Below are 7,445 nucleotides of genomic sequence, written 5' to 3'. Positions count from 1 at the left end.
CAATTGACCTCAAGGATCATTGCCAAGTGACACAGAAAATCCTAGACGTGAAGGCAAAGAGCATTGTAACACTATTGCATTAAGGAGTGGAAAAAAGCTCTATAGCAACCTCACTCAAAGTCTAGCCAACAGAAGGAGCCTATTTCGATCCAAGAAGAAGGGGAGAAGGGAGATACGGTTGTTGTTTGAACACACTGACTCTACAAAATAGAGTGCTAAACAGAATGCTACAGCATCACTATAGCAAAGTTTTAGAAAGACAAAAAAAAAAAGAGTATTAAACCATCACCTTTTCCTCAAAGATTTCACATGCAGTAATACCATCAATTTAAGAAATTCTTGGATATTTTGAAGCAGCTACATATCAATATACCATTGGTAGAAGCACTTGAACAAATGTCAAATTATGTGAGATTCATGAAAGACTTTGAAGCAGATAGAGATGTGCTTATAATTCTAGGAAGGCCATTCTTAGCAACTGGGAAAACGTTAATTGATGTAGAGAAAGGAGAATTGACAATGAAGGTTAATGGAGAACAAGTCACACTCAATGTTTTGAAGGCAATGAGATCTCTAGATGCAATAGAAGAGTGCTCTGTTGTGAATGTCATTGAAGAGATGGTTTCAAGAGTTGAAGAAAGAGTGTATTAAAGACCCACTAGAGCTTTCATTTGCAACAGAAATTGACAGGTGGATGATGAAGCAAGTAGATATATGGCTTGGTTAGAGGTAAGACTAGCTAAGACATTTAGAGGGAGTCGATTTGAGCCTCTTGGATTATCTGAATGTGAAACTTAACCCCCTAAACCATCAATTGAAGAGTCACCTGTGTTAGAGTTCAAACATCTTCCAAAACACCTTCGATATGCCTATTTGGGTGAATCCAAGACACTCCCTGTTATTGTTTCAAAAGTGCTAAGAGAAGAGTAGGAAGATATGCTACTTGAAGTGCTGAACAAGTATAAGAGAGCATTGTGATGGAATATAATAGAGATCAAAGGGATCAGTCCTTCAGTATACAAGCTTAAAATTTCGTTGGAGGAATGTTGCAACAGGTATGTGAAGCAACAAAGGAGTTTGAATCTAATTATAGAAGGTGTGCAAGAAAAACTCATTAAATGGCCTTGGGAACTAGAGCATGCAATGAATGAAGCATTATTGGGAAGAACGATGGAGCATCACTAGACGTAGATCATCCGTCAAGATGCCTAAAGAGGGAAGTAGTCAAGCTGTCGTCTTAAAAACAAGCGCTTGTGGGAGGCAACCCAATTTTATTTTTTATTATGATGTTGTTCATTGGTAAAGTAGTTACTTAGTAGAGTTAGCTTTTGTTAGTGGGTAGTTTACAATTTTTTCTTAGTTTTAACTTGATAGTAAAAATGTAAGATGACAAGATGACATGTATTTTGACTTGCAGGGAGTGTGAGGAAAGCAAAGAGGATGAGTGAGTGTTTTGCAACTTTAAGCAGCAAAGTAAACTGATTAATAGAATTGCAATACTATAGAAATGATGCAGCATCACCAGAGCATTTTCATTCCCTAAGAAAATTCACTAGCACTGTCACAGCAAAGCTAAAACAAAGTTTGTTTTACAGCAACAAGAATGCATTCTATGACCTGCAGAATTTATGCGATGCTGCAGCAGTGCCATTGCATCTGAGCAAAAATAAAAACAAGAAAGGGGCCACTCAATTCGACCCTACCCAGTTTTATTTTTAAACCAACCAACCCATCACTCCCAAACCTCTAAACCACCCTTGACCCATTACAACCCCATCATGGCCCAAACCCATTTGAAGCCAAGTACCAACCACAAACCTAGCCACACCATTAACCCTAAATCATCTCATCTTCTTCCTCTGTTCCACTGCAACTTAGCAGCATCCAACGACACCATTGCCCACAAATCTTCACCCTTCTTGTCCCTTCCTGCCTACACAACCCAACCCCCAAGCTAATAAACCATCCTCTCAAGTTCTTTATCATACTCTTCTCATCTCTGTTGCAACCAGTTCTTCTCTGGCGCCATTTTTTGTGTGTAGATGGGATGCTCTAGGTACGCTATAGCTAAGCTGCGACAAAAATCTCATGTTCTGCAACAGCTAAGTGCTCTTACTCTCCCTTCTCACTAATTGCATCAATTTTTTTTTTTTTTGGCAACCTTGGTTATATGTTTAGCTGTGAGGACATTGCTCACTTTGAGTTTGGGGTGGAGGGTAGGCTTTGCATGTTGCATGTCATCTTGTCATCTTTATTTTATATGTGGTCTTAGTTTCTTAGGGTTTTGTTTACTTTATTTGCAGCATATATAGTTTTGTTTGCTCATTTATGAGTAGCATTCTAGAGTCACTTTTTATTTTATTTTTTATCTTATGGTTTTTTGTTCTGTTGTTTTTGTTGTTTGATATTGTAGCAAGGTTTGTAAATCATTTAGCCTATGTGATGGCTTAGGTTTGGTTTGGTTTGCTTCTTTATTGCTGCAGCAATTTTAGTTTGATGTTTTGTGCATATAGTGTGCATTTCTATATATGTGATTAAAAAAAAAGATGTAGTCAATCTAGGTTGTTATGTGATTTGGATGGCAATTAATTGATTAGAATGTCAGTGCCTCTTAATCTAATTTTGGTGGGAGGTCTTAGCACAACTTTGCTATAATGATCTGATGTCTTCATGTACTCATATTTGTAATGTCCTATTACTGAGCACCAAGTGATGCTTCAAGCCCAGGAGAACCTAGGAATGTTGGATCAATGTGAGAGTTTAGGATTTCAGAATTGGTTGAATGAGAACCTTGAGACTGACATATTAGGGGTCCCAATTTGGGTGTAACTGATAACATGCTTGTATTATGATTTGTTTAAAAAATTATGTGCATTGTGTAGATTGGCAAAGGTTTGACCCCCCTTCCCCCAAGAGAATAATGCTCCACTACTCTAGGCTACCTAGTAACTAGGAGTATGCATGTAACCCATGTTTACTTTTGCGTCAAACAGTGGCCCGAAATAAGAGCATGAAAAAAGAAAAAGAAAAAACAAATAATGCTCTGCTGCTTTAGAATGCCTAGTAACCAAGAGTACACATGTAACCTATGTTTACTTTTGCATCAAACAGTGGCCCGGAATAAGAGCATGCATGTGCGCTTTTGTTTGTGATCTTGTTGAGTAACCAGGTATCTTCATCACAAATGTTGGTATTCGCGTAAAAAGACAGGAATAACATTAAAAAAAAAGTTCATAGAGATAAAGTTTTGGGGTCAAACACTTAAAATATTGTAAAAAAACAAGTTTTTGGGGTGTAAAAGGATATGGGTCCTTAATTAGTGGAGAGGCAATCACTTGGTCAACTTATGAGATCAATGAACTAAGCTTGATGACCATAATTCAGCTAGACTAGGGTAATTAGGGGTGAGATCCTTAACTTTCACACACACACACTTGAGGGCATCCGTATGAGTAAAATTATGACATCTAAGTGTTATTGGCAAGAAGTGTTGGAACTGAAAATTAGAGAAAGATTGAAAGGCAACTTTTGTCCTATTGCATGACTAAGCTAGGTTGTTGTCATTTCTTCTCTTTTGGTCTTTTAGTATTATCCTTTCCATTTTAGTGTTGTGTTTTTTTCCTTTTATCACTCGACGTCGAGCAATATCTTAAGTTTGGGGGTGTGATAACTCTATGAAATAGAGTTAATTCTAGTAATTTTATACTTGAGATAGTTTGATTCAAGAATATCTTCTCTTTGTCAATGTTAATTCTCATTAAATTTTGTTTTAATGAGTCTTAATGTTTTAAATCTTATAAAGGTCTTTTATGTCATTTATGCATAATGCATAAATTTCCCTTGGATTAATGGATGGAATTGATCAGTTCTCTTTTTCTTGGCATTGTAGGAAAATAACTATAAAGGATGAAGAAATGACATGAGATATAGAAGAGGAACAAGGAACAAGCCTTCTCAGTTTGCTGTAGAGATGCTACAGCATTGCAGTAGCATAATTTTCCCAGATTGGATGCAAGTAGCATTATCTAGTGAAATTACTAGAAAGGGTTAACTAATTAGATATTCATTTTATCATTATATGAAGGATCTCAACCGTTGATATCAGAAGAGAAGGTTTTAATCTTACAATCCACTTTTACCTAATCACTTTGGGGGGAAATTGGGGAAAATAAAGAGGCGGAGGAGTTACCAAAAATGGGGAGAACCAGACACGGAGAAAAGAACAAAACAAGAGACGGAGAGGGAGCTCGTGCATGAGGAAGAGCTGTTGGAGATAGGGAGCTGGAGCATTGTGGAAGCATTCTCCTAGTTCTTTATTTGGTTTTATATTTCATACTTCTTTATATTTTAGCTGAATTCTTTTAATGGCTGCATTTATTTCTCTGTCTTTGAACCTTAATATGAGCTAGTTCCTTATTTTTTTGGGATGATAAGAGTACCTAAACTTGTGATTTGAGTTGTGAATATTCAGTTTGTTGTAGCACGGTTTATTATCAATGTATTCAACATGGATGTTTTTGAGTAATTTCATTTATCAATTGACCATCATTGAGTGAATATTGTGGTTTTAGTTAATTGGAACTAGATCTATGTTGAATAACGTGAGTTAGTTTGATCCTTATGTGGGTTTAGCTAAATAGGATGTTAGTGCATATGCAGATTAGAAGATACCCGTGTGCAAGGGAAGGGAAATTGATTCCCAACATTCATACCACTTATTATAGTTCTTTCTATTGAGTGCTCTCCATTTAGGATCTCTAGTTTAATTCACCTATCCTTCGTTTATTTAATTCATTAATCACAAAGTAATTTTGTCAATCTTGTTTAAATTAGTCTTCCTTTTACATAGAGAGTTAAAGATAAAATTCTCAATGGGATCGATACTCTACTTACTATTTACTACTTGATTGTGACACGTGCACTTGTGTAGCATTTTTAGACACAAGAAAAAACACATTTTCTAGTTGTTTTGACTTGTAAAGCGTGAGTTTAGCACACTTCAACTTATGTAGAACTTATCTTTATTAATTAAATCCAGTTATGCTTGTTGCATTTTTATTCAAAATTCATTCACTTTACTGTTCCACTTGCTAGTGTATGGTTGTACTTATTATTAACTTCTAGCATTGTAGGTGACTCTTGGATCTATGACCCGGATTGCTCAAATATCATGTGTATTAATTATCACTAACTCTTGTAAACCTGTGGTTCTGATACCACCTTCGTCACACCTCACCAGTCGGTATCGGTCCCACTCGACAACTCGTGGGTGCGATCCACAGTCACAAGATCCACAATTTGGCCATCAGTGATAATAAATGCACATAATACCAAACCAAAAGCAAAGAACAATTTAATAATTAAATAAAAGGATATACAACTGTCCAAAGTCCAATAAAGAAATATTGTAATCCAAAGAATGAATGAAAGAAACGTGTCCAAAAAGGGTATTTTAGCGGAAGCAAAAATAAAAAATAAAAAATAATTTGTTATGTTGTTCTTTCTCAAGACTAGCACTCTCATCTTCTAGTTTCTCAATGAAAGGAGTCATAAAACCCTTCTTCATCGATCTATCAAAATGGCGAACCGCCTGGATCCTTTTGCCATCAATAGGTGCTATAAGCGCACTCTAGGCACCTACAGATGGCTTCGTGTTTTGCAACACTACATTCCATTGACGCCTCCAGAGTCTCTTCATGGGAGTTCCCCTAATCATACGGTACTTCTCCCACTTCAATATAGCCATATAAATAATACAAAAGTAATCCACAAAAGGATGAGTTCTGACGGACTCAGTAAGGCAACAAATCTCATATATATGTCAACTTCATAACATGGTAAATGACATAAGGGAAATATGATATGCATAAGTCTAGATGCCCTAATAGCTAACCATGCAAGTCTCTAATATGATAGACATGCTTTAAGATATTACACCAGCCCTCCTCTAGGTAGGTCTCATCATTCTAATCCCTCATGGTGACTACCTCTATTGGGATTCCAAGCAAGGGATATGGTCCTCGTCAATCAACCATGGCTGGGGTTTATGTCCACACTTTCTCACCACGACCATCGGTACTGGAACATGTCAGGGATTCTAGCCCAATGCAAGGTCCTACAGTAATATACTATATATGGTCTAGATACTTCCCCTATAGCACCAATCAACTTGGTTCAGTGTCCTTTTCCACCTAGGAATGAGAATCATCAAGGACTGATTATCTCAGTTGGACTCCATTCCCTAACCTTATGGTCATCCACATATTGTTGAGGCAGATGCTCTCATGTCCCAGTAAACCCTAGAGATCACCTAGATTAGGGTTAAGAAGTTTCATTAAAGTCTGAAGTCAAAGCAGAGCAAAACTCAAGTTGATATGGTTACTGTGACCCAGCTAGTCACTTAGGGTGGTTGGGTGGGCCAATCGACCACCCCTTTCTCAGACAGAATCTCAAGTTTGAAATTTAGATTTTTGATCACTCATCCTCGATCTGATTTTGGGATGATTCAAATCCAAATTTCATCCTTAATATGCCAAAGAATTCATTACATTTTAAAAATACAAAAGAGGAAGATTAGAATCCACTTCATCTCATTCAACTAAACCAACCCTTGATTTGAATATAGAAATCCATCTTCGGACATGATTTATGCACGATCATCGATGGGAAAGATTATAACCACCTCAACTCACCATTTACAAAATCTTAGAGGAAAGGAGAACACTCAAATACTAAAGAGAAACATGTAAGAAGAGTGTGATTAACTAACCTCCAAAATATTCGAAAGACCAAGCGAGAATCAAACTTTCTCTGTGATTCTAGAGTTCTTCACCACCAACCACATGTACTCTGTCTCCCAACTGTCCATAGTAGCCTTCACGAATAAAATAATACGAAATTAGGTCGTGGATGACTATTTATAGAGGGTCATGGCAAAACAGGGTTTAAAACTTGCAAAATGATTAACCAGTTGCTTGGGGCTGTTGGTTGGGTCAATTAACCGTCTTAAGAAACCGCCCCTAGTACTTTTCAGCACTTGGGTGTTTTGCTCAATCGGTTGATCCTTGACATCTATCTAACTTTAAACCAATACGTGGTGTGGTGGGTCCTTACCTTGATCTCGGACATCTTCAGACTTGACTTGATTCAAGCTAGAGATCCACCTTCCCAGTCAATCAAGGTTACCTTTGTATCTCCTTCGGATTCCTAATATGGCATGTTCTTCATCGGTAGAATCCATATTCTTAGGCTTAGGGTATTGATTATGCACCTCAATCCGGATAGCCCATAGCTTCTTCCGGCTTAACTTCGGTTACTTGGACCTATAATACGGATCCTGGGTTAGAATACGGGGGTTGTTACACTGTGAGTCCCACCTCTAAATTATTTTATCATATTTAGACATGGGACCTATAATAAATATGTAAATAAATTAATAGGAGGAT

The sequence above is a fragment of the Hakea prostrata genome, chromosome 1 (assembly GCF_041222555.1).
Source record: "Hakea prostrata isolate BN-2017 chromosome 1, UWA_Hpros_2, whole genome shotgun sequence".
In the NCBI taxonomy this organism is placed as follows: Eukaryota; Viridiplantae; Streptophyta; class Magnoliopsida; order Proteales; family Proteaceae; genus Hakea; species Hakea prostrata.
The sequence above is the reverse complement of the archived record's forward strand: the minus strand, read 5'-3'. Positions refer to the sequence as shown.